We start from the raw sequence: 14,529 nt of genomic DNA, 5'->3' as shown, positions 1-14,529 counted from the left end.
CTAAGATCTCTCTCCCCACCCACTCCACCTTACTGCTAGAGTAATTGCCCTAAAACCAAAGTCAGATATAGTCACTCCCAAATTCACAAACCCTAAACGACTCCCCAGCACCTGCAGAATGAAGTATAAACACCTTGATGAGGGATTTCAGGCTGTCACCGTCTGACCCCAAGCCATCATTCCAACCTCATATCATGTTTCATCCCTCCATGCACTCTAGGAAATACCACAGCCCACTGGACGACTGAACAATATGTGCATTCCCCGCCCCCCACCCCGCCCCACATCTGTGTTTTAGGCTACAATGCCCTCCCTTGCCTTTCTGGTCTAGCAAAATCTTTCTTACTCTTCAATGACCCACTCAAACAGCAGTCCACCAAGCACCCCTGTCCCTATAACCAATTGCTTACATCTTATTATTACTTTAATTTAATTCTGCCTTTGATTAGAATACATTGCATAAATGTTCCTCCCTCTTCTGCCACTTTATTTTTGAGGACATGGACCAAGTCTTATTAATTTTTGTTTTTCTCAAAGATTCTATTATATGGTCCTGATCACTGTAGATGGTCAGTTGATGTTTGTTGGATAAAAGAATGGGGAGCGGACTTATGTCTTAACTTAAACTAGCACTTCACTTGGCATTGGTGGGATAGGATTTGTGGCAAGTGCTTCACTGCTTAAGCAAGAGGGGACTGTTTGGAAGAACGTCTTGGTAGGAGAAAGGGCCTTAAGTAGCAAGATTCAGAACACTTGTGTTTGGGTGCTTGTTGGGAAGGCAATGTACCCAGGGGTACTTCAAGTTGTTCCCCACTCTCCATTCTCCCCTTTTGTCTTATGAATAGGACATTCAAGTTTTGGGGTGCCTGGGTGGCTCAGTCGGTTAAGCGTCCGACTTCAGCTCAGGTCACGATCTCACGGTCCGTGAGTTCGAGCCCCACGTCGGGATCTGGGCTGATGGCTCAGAGCCTGGAGCCTGCTTCCGATTCTGTGTCTCCCTCTCTCTCTGCCCCTCCCCCGTTCATGCTCTGTCTCTCTCTGTCTCAAAAATAAATAAATGTTAAAAAAAATTTAAAAAATAAAAAAAGAACATTCAAGTTTTAGCTGAGCTCAAGACTGTCCAGCTGAAGATGACTTTGCTTAGTTGTCTTTAAAACCAGATATCAAAATTTTGACCAAAGGAATGTTGAATGGAAGACATATGAACAACATCAGATGTTTGCCTTTAAAATGAATGCTCTTCAATTCCTCTCTTCCTCTATTTCCACGTGTAGGAATGTGGAGTCAGAGGGAAGTAGCAATGTATATTTGACCATGAAGATGAGGGCAACCCCCTAGGTTGTGATGGTTCCACCTACTCCATCTGCAATCTTCCCTACCCTGCTGTATTGCAGCCTCATCCTTTCGTAAGACATCTGGCCCAGCCTAAAAATCTTAGTGTTATCTTGATTCTTTATTCTATCAAAGAAAGAGATCCAGTCCATTAGCAAATCCCATTGGCTCTATTTTCAAATATATCCAGAATTCACTGACTTTTCCCCACCTCTACTGGTACCAGCCATCATTACTTTTTACCTGGATTACTACAGTAGCTGTTCATGACCTCACAGCATTTATCCTACTCCTCCCCCCCTTTCCCCACCATCAGTCTGTTTCCATAGAGAAGCCAGAGGGATTCTTTTAACTCTTACCAAGTCACATTAATTCACTCCCTTCCAAACCCTCCCAATGCTTCCCACCTCAATCAGAGATGGGAAGTCCTTAGCAATAACCTATAAGGACCTTCATGGTCTGGGCTTTTTACCTTTCCGAATTTGCCTACTACTTTATACTCACTTCTCTGCTCCAACTGCTTAGCGGCTCCTTGCTGTCCCTCATACACTTGGTGTACCTGGTCTCATGGCCTTCGCACCGGTTGTTCCTTCTTCCTGAAATGGTCTTCCTCCAGATAGCCACATGGTTAACTTGCACACCTGAAATTGTTTGCTCAAATGTTAACTTCTTAACTAGGTCTATCCTGAAAATTCTATTTAAAATTGCAACCCCACCTCCACCCCCGTCCTACTCATTACCTACTTTGTTCTTCTTAGAACTTACCATTTTCTAATATACCTTACAATTTATATTTTTGTCTATTGTCTATGCCTCCTACAAGAATATAAGGTGAAGGTGGGCAACTATATATATACATATATCACCTCTGTACCTCCTGTGCCCTGGTACATAATACGCACTAAATAAATATTTATTGAAGGAATGAAAGTCATAAGAATTCTGGGGCCCCAGCACCATGGGGCTGCTATATCAGCTATTAGACCCTGGATGGTTCTATGACACATAAATAACTTTCTGCTCTTGTCGGTTGGGGTCTTGGTTATAGCAACTGACTCCATGTCCTTATACAAAGATAAGGAACTTGGGCTTTGGACTTGGAAGACTCCATTCAGTCCTATCACACCCCTGCTTGCAACCCTCCTAAGGCTGTCATCATAATGAAAATACTTTCTGATTTTCCTTGCCAACCAACAAATTAAACCAGATCAATTTGTTCTGGCCCCTAACTCCCTTTTCCACTTCATATACTATTCTCACCCACGTTTGTTTCCTCATTAGGGGCTTGGCACCCACTGTTCCACCTGCCTGAAACACTCCTCCCCAGCCCCAGATATTTATAGAACTGCCTCCTTATCATCAGTTCACCATCTACCACCCCAGAGAGGTTCTTCTTGGATATCCAACCTACAAACAGAGCCTTGCCATCCCTGTCCCAAGATCCCTCTCTACCCCTGCACCCTACTTTACATTTGTGATAGCACTTAATATAATTGCTCATTAAACTTCTTATTATTTGCCTGTCTACATTGGGAATTGGGAGTGTTATCCATCAGCTCCCATTCTCTGTTGGTTGAAGTTTGCATCCACAGGTGCTAATTCCTTGCCCACATCTGAGCTGCTTATAGGCCAAAATACCTCCAGGGAGGGAAAATAAAGATGTTAGGTGCACTTTTGAGGTAACACACTATCAATGCCAAGTGATGGGAGCCTTCAGGGAGCTGCTCAACTCAGAGATATGGCTTAGGGGCTATGAGGGGGCATCAGAGGCTCCTGATAGACATCACTTTCTCCCCCCCACCCTCCCACCAGATATGTAAACTTTATGAGAAAGGGATTTTGTCTGCCCAGTACTCTATTCTTAGTGCATACAGCACTGCTTGGACTTCGCAGGTATTTAGCAAATGTTAGCTGAATGAATTAATTAAATTCCATAGACTTTTCTTTGTCTCTTTCCTCACCTATAAAAGGGGAATGATAATCCAGTTGATCCTGCAAGATTGTTGCGAGAGTCAAATAAAATAAAACACGGAAGATGCTTAGTACAGGAAAAGACCACAGCAAATTGTAAACTATTATGATTCAGCTGTGTGATTTTGATCTAGAGAAGATCACTTACTTCTTCTAGGCCTCAATTTTTAAGTAATTATAGTTTTACCTTTCTCCAAGTTGGAAAAGAGTAAAATGTGATAATATGTATTACTTATAGCATTGTATATGTATACATTGTTATTATCACTCATTCATCCTTTTGAATTACAGATTAATTACAGCTGGACAGGCAGGCAAAAATCCCTGTGGGAGAGACAAACAATAAAATGAATATATTTGCTAGGAATTGGTCCTGAATCTTTGTGTCTTAGGCAATCACTTGACCTCTCTGGGCCTCAGTGTTTATAACTGGACTCCATGACCTGCCAAATCCTATGGGCTCTGACTTCTTTAATATGAACTTAAGTGGAGAAGCTATCCAGAGAATGCAATTTGCATAAAGACTTTACAGAACAGAAGGAGCAAGCTGAGTATTCTTGTCAAGTTACATTGTTTGTTTACCAATCAAGATACGTTAAGCAGTGCCAAGCAGCAAACATCTCTGTGGCTCTCGAATCAAAGGTTTATCTCTTTCTCACACTACATGTCCACTCTGCTTTGTCAGGAACCTGTTCAGTGTTGGTCTCATCCAGGGACAAAGGTCACAGAGATAGGGAATAAAGAGGGCTGTAAAGTCACACACTGGCAATTAATTGCTCCAGCCTGAAAGTGACACATGTCACTTCTACCTACATCTATTGGCCAGTTATATGATTTTGCTCAACTGCTAGGGGACAGGGAAATATAATCCTCCCACATACTTGAAAGGGGAGGAAAATGCAGATGAACAATGGAAATTTCTACTATATTTAATAATGTACTTTTCCCACATACATATCACAAAATTATTTATGAGATGGTCAATATTCAAAAATCTTTCATCATGGGAAATTTCTTTTTTTTTCTTTTTTTAAAAATGTTTTTTAAATATGTTTATTTATTTTTGAGACAGAGAGAGACAGAGCATGAGCGGGGGAGGGGCAGAGAGAGAGGGAGACACTGAATCTGAAGCAGGCTCCAGGCTCTGAGCTATCAGCACAGAGCTCGACGCGGGGCTCGAACTCACGGAGTGTGAGATCATGACCTGAGCTGAAGTCAGACACTCAACTGACTGAGCCACCCAGGCGCCCCTATCATGGGAAATTTCAAACACACACAAAACAGGATAGGATAACAAACCCCCAGATATCCACCATCAATCAACACACCACTATTGTTAACCACTGAAAACGTCCCCAGTGTACAAAACAGGTTCTTATTTATCCAAATTCTTATGTTGGACATTTGGGCACTGCTGAGTTTGCCACTGTGCATCACACTGCAATGAACATCCTTACTCAAAAGTTGTCACTTCTTTGATTATTTCCGTATGATAAAATCCTTTGGTCCTTTTAGTGACAACTTCCAGACCTATCTTTCTCCCTACCCCCTGACTTCCTGGGTCACTGCCCATCCCCCAAGTAATGCAGAGTCCCAGGATAAATGTAAGGACAAGACAACTAAATGTTTGTCCAATCAAAATGTTTTTCAATTTTTAATAATACTCTAGACTTACAGACGTTTCAAGGAAAATATGATTAATACATAATTTGCCAGACTGAATTAAAACGTGATTTGGGGGGCGCCTGGGTGGCGCAGTCGGTTAAGCGTCCGACTTCAGCCAGGTCATGATCTCGCGGTCCGTGAGTTCGAGCCCCGCGTCGGGCTCTGGGCTGATGGCTCAGAGCCTGGAGCCTGTTTCCGATTCTGTGTCTCCCTCTCTCTCTGCCCCTCCCCCGTTCATGCTCTGTCTCTCTCTGTCCCAAAAATAAATAAACGTTGAAAAAAAAAAATTAAAACGTGATTTGGTGCTCACTCGGGCAGCAGATATGCTAAAAATTTGAGGGGTAGAGAGATTAGCATGGCCACTGGGCTAGGATGACACACAAATCCACGAAGTAGCCTGTGTTTTGATAAATAAATAAAAGTAAGTAAATAAATAAAGTACGATTTGTGACTTAAGAGTTTAACATGACTTAAACTGATCATTCAGTAAGAAAATTTCTGAATTTCCCCCCAAAGCTCCCACTCCCTCACATAAGTCCCCTTATTGGAGAGAGTACTTTGAGTCAAGGCAGACTTGCAGTTTGATAGAAAGGCATGAATCCTAATTTGAGTCACACTCTATCTACAAGCTGTGTCACCTAAGTCAAGTTATTTAACTCTTTCCAAGCCTCCGTTTTTTTTCTGTTTGTAAACTGGCAATTCTAACTCCCAGGTGTCCCAGTGTTGTGACATGTAGACAACATGGTGTTTGTGGAAACATCGTTATTACTAGGCCGGTATGCATGGGTGCACAATAAAAATTCCACATCCTGTTTTAGTCTTTCTTTCTCTTTTATCTTCAGGATATACTCAAGGCATGAAGGTTGCAGTTATTTTGAACAACAATGTTCATGTTATAGTTTTTAGCGAGCATGTGATTCTTGACGACATGTCTGGCAATCAGTAACACTGTTTTGAATTTAGTGTTTTTCCATGACACCAAAACCAAATTTGGGAAAATTCTTTCAGGTAAGTCCTTTCCTCGGAAAATTCCCGTTCCCTCATTTGCAGCAGCCAAGTACTATTTGCCCCAGGATGCAGCACCTTTCAAATTGTTATTTTCAATGTTAATAAATGATTTCATTCATTTCCCGTTTTCCTCTGTTCACCAATCTGCCAGGAGCAGTCACATGCCGGCCTTAAAATAACTGTACTGGTAAACAACTGATTCAAATTATTAGTAGGATATCTGTAATTGTGTTACATAGTCAAGCCAGCTGGAAATGGGCAGACATGGCTGCTAGCATCCAGCTGTGTGATTTGGTGACTGCAAGCGAAGACTGGGTTCAAGAGGGCCTGGAAAGAAGAGTATCATAAGACTTAAAAATATGAGTTCAAGGTTGGTGAGAAGAGAAAGCTCTGTTCTGCTTTTGTCATATTCTCCAGGGTGCCCGGCACACGGCAAGCACACAGTAGGAATTAACAAATACATCTGGGTCGAGTGGATGCCAGGAGGGGAGCAAGTGTTCTCCTTCTCCACATTCAATTTTGTTCCAATATTTTTTCAAGACCCTTCCTATTTTTAGTAATTTTCACCATTTGGGGTTTCTTTGCTTCACCAGTCAAACTTCTCTGTGTATTTCTTTACCTAGTGGCAAGGCTGGCCCTCCGAGACAGTTCAGTAAAGGTTTGTTCAATGAACAAAAGGTACAGAAGATCTTCTGCAAAAGATACAAGGAGCTAAACTCTGAATGTTTTGAAAGAGAGATGGAGAGGGATGGAGAGAGAGAGAGAAAGATGCAATGCCTGCCTTTGTGCGTGGATACTTACATGTGTGATTTTAAAGTGTTCTTCTGCGAGGTGGGACACCAGATCCCTGTTGTACTGAGGAGTATGCTCCTTATTCATGGCTTGCTGATGTTGAAACTTAATTAAGAGAACTCTAGGCAGAATTCAAATCTGTTTTCTCAACAGTGATTTTGATGAGGAGTTTTTTTTTTATCCTTATTGCTTTCAGATACACATAAATCTTTTCTCTCTCCATTTTTCCCCCACGTGTGTGAAATGTGATACTTTTCAGTATTCTTGAGTTCTTTTGGAATCCAGACTTTTCACTTCCTCCACATCTGCTATGAAACCAAATATTGATTGATGTGACCTATAAACCTAAATGGTTAAATGGGGCCAATGACCAATTCCTATTCTTGGATTTTTTAGGAGTTTCTGTCATTTTTTCCAATCTCCTTCTTAACTGTGTTTTTTGTTGTTGTTGTTTATGAAAAGATTAAAGGAAAATTACAACATCAGCAGTAAAGTTCTCAACCACATCTGAGGTTTAAACTCCAAGCCTTTTGGCTAGCATTAACCCAGACCGTCTCACCAACTTTAAGACAGAAATGTTTCTAACCTTGCCACTTTTGTCCTATAAAAATTACAAAATAATGTGAAAACATAAAAAACCTAACATCTCCAGAAGGTAGTGCCCATTTGTTTGAAAGTTCCATATATGACAGAGAATAATTAGCAATAAAATAGGACTATCACTCAGTGACTCCACAGGATGAAAAATATACTTAAGGGGAAAACTGTTATAACCCACAAGGGCCTGATATTCTGACTTAGACTGGTAAAAGGATGCTATAAAGGATGGCTGCCATGAAGTCTGGGAGAGCAATTCAAGCCATACTATTACTTTTTCCCAGACAAAATATCCTATTCAAAGTAGGATATACAGAGTTCTCTGTTACAAAATCCCAAGGGGTATTATTTACATAGAATACAATGAGACCCTCCATAGTTTGTGCAACATGGAGACCTGAATATATGCATGCAAGTGAGCAGAGGCTTCCTCTACATAGTCACCTCCATAGAAAGCCTTAATCCAAAAACATTGCCTTGTTAACAACTTTAGAATTGCCTTAAAGGTCTGTGTTACATTCTTTGGAATACCTTTAATAGCTGCAAATAATCCTTCAATGGTGGACTTGACATTTGGAAATATTAACAATCTTTAGGTACCAAATCTCATGTAAATGGTAGAACATGGCAAATGTCATTTTTTTTTTTGCTAAAAAAGAAAGAATTTTGAAGTATTTAGATTAATTTTTCCATGTGACTGAAGCGAGTCTGAATGTTTTTTCCCAAGGAGATAGGAGAAAGTTAGGAGCAAAGGAAACCTCAAAAGAATAAGCATGTGGCCTCCTATTGACGTACTTCTAAGGATAGTAATGTTAATTTGGTTATTATATATTTTTTCCAGTCTTATTTTGTTAATATCACAGGTACAATCTAGTTTGGGTGTCCATATCAGTGCCTTAGTCTCCTCAGAGATGAAATGAGAAGAATACACTTTAAGAAGGCTGTTTCTGAGAATGCATACATTTAAAAACTTGCTCTGGAGATTTCAAATAAAAATCCAGATGGAGAATTCTCTTGGTAAAACCTCTGTCTTGAGGCAAAGGACTTGATCCCCTACCCCAACCCCATCAGGAGTTTATCAACACTATGTGAGACCATTCAATATCACCATTTTTCAGAAGGGATGACAAAAGGGAGCAATTATGAGTTAACATGATTCCTAAGAAAGTTGCCTCTTACAGTTCACCTGTTGATTATCGTTCAGCAATTCTGCACAAGATTTCCAGCTGTAGACAAAATAATCAGCTAACATTTTCCTCTTGATCTTTTTAGTTTAATAATGAACCCAAGGGTTAATAAGGCCGACCACGTTAGACTTCCCCCCAAAACCAGGAAACCACCTCTGCCTTTAGAAGAGAAAACCATAAACTCAGAAACTAAAATTAGTCTTTGCATACAGCACAATTAGTTCTACCAACTGAGAAGCCTCCCTACTTCCCATTTGCTTCTATTGCAAGTAGAATCTATTAAGGTTAGTCAGAGCCCCGGGGGTGGAGTGGGTGGGGTGCATGTGTGTCTGTCTTGTGTTGGCCTGTTATTGTCATGGTGCTCACAGGACCATGGGAGGCAGTGTTGAGTGATCCCTTTTAAGTCTAGACAGATATTCATAATGAAATAGATGTCTGGCCCCTTGAAGTTAACTTCTTAGACTGGAGGTATTTTGGTTTACAAAGGCCCAAATAAGAATGGATGACATTGTCCTGGGTGAAGCCACAGAGACTAGGAGGAAAAATGAGCAGGGGGTGGAGAGAGGGTAAGGAGATCTCCTGCTGAAAGTTAAAATGTCACCTGTGGCAGAATAGGGTCTATAGTAAGAATCCTGTGTGTTAAATCATATTGACCTGGAAAGCTTTCTTCAAGTCCAACTTTCCCAGACATCCAAATAACCTGTCTTGATCTTCTTAATACCCCCAAATGATGGTGAGTTTTCTTAATAGCTTGTTTTCTTTCCTTTGACATTCTTAGGGCCCTCGATTTTGGCAGAAGCTAGAACAATCCTCTGGGGGTTCACATTACACAGCTTCCATGACCATTTTATGAATTTCATCATAAGCAAGGCCAGTTGGACAAAGAATGGGCTCTTGCTTTTTTTTTTCCCCCATGTTCCCCCCCCCACCCCAGTCCCAATTTTCCATACTGTGGAATGACGTTTGAAAGGAATTTTTCATGATTAATCCATTTTTATGTTAATGAAAGTGCATCATCCATAGCTTGGCCAAATTTAATATCTCTGTGCTACCTATAAATAAGGGTGTGATAGAATAGAACAAGTTAAAATGGAGTGAGCTGAGGAAGTACTTTCTAAAAACTCCTTTTTTTCTGTCCCCCCACCCCCACCCTTTTAAGCATTACCATCATCTGCCTGCCAGGTGGAACTTATTTGGATAATACAGTACAGATGTATCTTGTTGTACTCAACAGATGAATTCCTGAAAAGCTGTATTTGATAGAATTTTTATAAATTAAATCATATTTTCCTGTAGACTTGCAATATAATAACAGAAGCCATTATCCACATTTGACTGATCTTCAGTTGCCAGAGTCCTCTAACACTTGAGTTTCATGTTTCTCAGCCAAATCTCTATGTCAAACAGTTAATGATCTGGAAATAATGAGCACTTATGTGAGCTAGGGGAGCACTATACTTAAAAGAAACTTGATTGTATTCCTCTGAAAGTAAAGAATCTTTATTTCACGATGTGAATCTCCACTCATGGAATCTTAGACTATCAGGAACATAACAGATGATGCAGTCCTGACCTCTCTTTCTTACAGAAGGGGAAACTGAGGCCCTGAGTGTTTATTCATCTGTTCCAGCATGCAACAATACACCAAGGAAAGAATGACATTTTGAGGTTGGCAGCCTTGAATTCAAATGTTCTCTTCCCAGCATACTAACTGTCTGGCTTTGGGCAAGCTATCAGAACTTGCCTAGCCCAGTTTCCTCATCTTTAAGACAGAGAGAGTATCACCCACCTTGAAACGTTATTGTAAAAATTAAGCAAGGTAATGTATATAAAGTGATAACATACTCCCTAGAACACAAGAAGAGCTTGATGAATGTTTGTCTTCTCATTTCCATGTTTTGGATTTTTTTAATGACTTTTTTTTTAATACATTCCTTTTAAAATTGTAAAAGTAATAATGTTTGGTACTAAAATCTAAAGAGAGTCAAAGAATAGAGAATAAAAACCACATAGTCCCTTTCCCACACCCTGAGCTCCTTTCCCCAAATCTCTTTCCAAAGGAAAACACCGTTAACAGTTTGGTTTGCTTTGTATCCTTCCAGACTTTTTTGTCTTCAGCATCTTCTTAGGTGAAGCACATCCTATACTCAAGTCATTTTTGGAACTTCAAAGGGTCTTTGTATCAGTCCTCTGTTGCCGTAAAAATGCCGTGTAACAGAACAACCATAAAATCTCAGTGGCACGTGACCATTAGCATCTATTTCTTACACTTACATCTGAGGGTCAGCTGTGTGGTCCTGCTGATGTCAGCTGCTGGGCGTGGCTCCAGGCAGAAAGTTCCTGTTTCATGTCTGCTGTACAGGTGGGGATTGGCTGTAATTTCAGTTTAGGTCTGTTGCATGTCTTTCTCCTTCTGCTGAGACCATCAGGACACACAGGGCATGTTCTTCTCACAGCAGAGGGTGGAAGTTCTCTGAAAGATGAGTGGACACTGGTTATGCCTCCTGAGGACAAAGTTGGCAGTGAGCTCACTTTTACCCTGGCACAAATTGCACTGGCCAAAGCAAGTCACCCGGCCAAGCCAACCAAAAGTGGGGGAGGGAAGTAATTCCATTTCTAGAGAAAAGAACTACCACGTCACATGGCCAACAACAGGGCCAGAGGGAAGAGTGGATAGTTGGGAGCAACAACACAGGCCTCTAGAGTCCTAGCAAAGGCAAATCCACTGGCACGCAGAACCTAGACCCCCTGGTTCCTACAGCTCCAGTAGAAACTCCTGGTGGGCAAGGACCATGACTGTTTTGCTCCTTGTTCTACTTCCACTGAATTTGGAGACTGCAGGAAAAAAAAAAAATGGTGTTAACTATTGTTGAATGAATATGGAGAATTCTGGTCCAAGAGAGTCCAGGAAACAGAAACAGAAACAAGATATATTAACCCCAAATGTTATTTGTACGTATTTGTGAAGTGATCTCTTTTCCTTCAGATTTCAACAAGCATTTATCAAAATGTGAAGCTGGCAGCCAGTATTTAGAGCAGGCCAGAGGTTCTGCAGAAGGCCCTCTGTCAGTCAGTATAATGTCTATGACGGTATAAACCTTTGCTTAATTGCTCTGGCCTGACCATCTAAGAATGACAAGCCCATCAGTAAAGTGTGGAAATATAGAATGAACCCACAGCTTGTTTTTAAATGTCAGCAGTGTGGCTTTGGTGTTGGCCCGAAATTTAGATATGGTTTCCAACCCAATTGTCCTTTATAATTTGTTGTGTTACCAGATAGAGATGGTAAAGGGAACATTGTGGGGTTACCTGAAAGGCGACCACCCAAGGAGACTATGGAAAGGACCTGTTTCTGAGCTGGGAGGAGGGGAGGCTGGCCAGGGAAGCCTGAAGCTGATGCCTGCCTCTAGCACCTGGTGCTTGGATCCCAGGGAACTGACTTGATTGCTCTTTCATTCCCCTCCCCCAACCCCCTCAGGTTTACCTCAGGACCATCCAGTCCTCTTTGTGTGTTATTTAACATTATCTTTCAGATAATCATAGTCTATTTATATAATTAGCCTAATTGTGGGTAATTGTGTGCCAGCACTGTGTAATTATGAAACCTAGCCTCCAACACTGTGGCACAATCTGTAGGCAAGAAGCACTGTACATGCAAAGCAGCCACTTGATCCTTCTTCTCATTCAGGGACTTTTTTTTTCCTTTCAAGGTGCCAGAAAGGAAGAACAAGTCCCTTTGTAAATACGATATCTGCACAACAAGGCCCCTGACAAGCATGTTTGCAGAGTTTCTGCACTGGAAGTCACAACCATGTGTCGGGGGAATGATACGTTGTCTCTGGAACTGGCAAAGGTTTTCTTTCCTACACTGAGGAACAAAAGGGTCAAATTGCAATCTTGGGGCCGATTCCCTCACCCAGGGCTGTGTCATTGAGGGTGATTTTGAACTAAGGCTTTGTGAATGCCATCCTTAATATAGGCTAATTGGCGTGAGTTTGGGGGTGATGGGAAGGTCTCTCCTCTCCCGGAACATCTCTGGTATCATTTTGCCCACAAATGCCATTGTCTGGCCCTTGTACTGGTCATAACAGCAACTGTGTGTTGAGTGTTTAAAATCTTCCAGGCCTGGGAATGCAAGCTGGTGCAGTCACTCTGGAAAACAGTATGGAGGTTCCTCAAAAAACTAAAAATAGAACTACCCTACCACCCAGCAATTGTACTACTAGGCATTTATCCAAGGGATATAGGTGTGCTGTTTCAAAGGGACACACTCACCCCCATGTTTATAGCAGCACTATCAACAATAGCCAAAGTATGGAAAGAGTCCAAATGTTCATCGATGGATGAATGGATAAAGAAAATGTGGTGTGTGTGTATATATATATATATATACACAATGGAGTATTACTCGTCAATCAAAAAGAATGAAATCTTGCCATTTTCAACTCCGTGGATGGAACTGGAGGGTATTATGCTAAGTGAAATTAGTCAGTCAGAGAAAGAGAAAAATCATATGACTTCACTCATATGAGGACCTTAAGCGACAAAACAGATGATGGGAAGGGAAACAAAAATAACATAAAAACAGGGAGGGGGACAAAATGGAAGAGACTCATAAATATGGAGAACAAACTGAGGGTTACTGGAGGGGTTTTGGGAAGGGGGATGGGCTAAATGGGTAAGGGGCATTAAGGAATCTACTCCTGAAATCATTGTTGCACTATATGCTAACTAATTTGGATGTAAATTTTAAAAAATAAAAAACAAAATTAAAAAATAATAATAATAAATCTTCCAGACCAAGCACTGTGCTGAACATCAACATGCATTATCTTACTGAACCTTAAGACTATCCTTGAAAGATAGGTACTATTGTTATCCCCATTTTACAGATGGGGAGGCTGAGGTTCCAAAAGGTTAAGGAAGTTGACCAAAGTCCCACAGCCAGTGAGTAGCTTCACAGGAATTTGAATCCACATTCTCCTAAGCCCAGAGCCCTTGCTCACACCATGCTTTGGGATGGTATCCACCCGCACACATTTATTTTTAATATTTACACATATGCTTACTTTCATTGGCTGCTAGCTGGCTGGATGCGAACTAAAGAATGGTGTGACTGGGGGCAGGGCGCACCCTAAGAGAACATGCAGGTGTTGGTGAGCCCTGGGTGGGAGCTGGAGGAAAGGATAAGGATGAAGCTTTCAAGTGAAGGTGATGCAGGATGAAGAAAATCAGTTGTACGAGCAACCAGACTTGGTGTTGTGTGTATAAGACAGAACCATAAACTTCCCCAGAGAGTCTGCTTCACTGGGGCAGCCCACTCCCGACTCTATCACCAACTCTCAGAAAAGTCCTGGGAATCCAAGGGATGCTCAATAGATATTAGTCAAATAAACTAAACTCCTGGATGGAGGGCAACTCAGATGACCGCAAGGTCCAAGTGGTTATGAAAATGAATGATGCTGGATAGATTAAAGACAAACAAATAGCATAAAGTGACAAATGCTAATAGGGATGAAGTCCCAGAGAATATAGGTGTGACTTCCTAAAGTCACACACCTAGTGAGTAGCAGAACTATTAATAGGACCTGGGTCTCCTGACCTTCTGTCCAGTGTTTGTTTTTCCATTACCGCTGCTAGTCAAGCCCCCAGATGTGTATTTCTTTCATCCACCATCACAGATTTGTTGAATTTAATTCAACGCTTTCATTTTACAATGGGGAAACCAAGGCCAAGAGAAGGAAAGGGGCTTTCCCAGAATCATATAGGAGGTAAGTGGCACAACCATGTTTCCTGGCTATCAGCCTAGAAACTATCAGCTATCAGCTTTCTATTAATCATGGGGCTTCATATATATCCAGGAAATAACCTGACTTTGAGGGCAGCAAAAACACTATGAGAATTCACTAGGCTGTTTTTCTACCTGTAAATCAGGATACATTTTTAATTACAACTGGGGGAGTAAAACACTTTTAAG

The sequence above is a fragment of the Felis catus genome, chromosome D1, assembly GCF_018350175.1.
Source record: "Felis catus isolate Fca126 chromosome D1, F.catus_Fca126_mat1.0, whole genome shotgun sequence".
NCBI classification, from domain to species: Eukaryota; Metazoa; Chordata; class Mammalia; order Carnivora; family Felidae; genus Felis; species Felis catus.
This window is presented reverse-complemented; position numbering follows the sequence as displayed.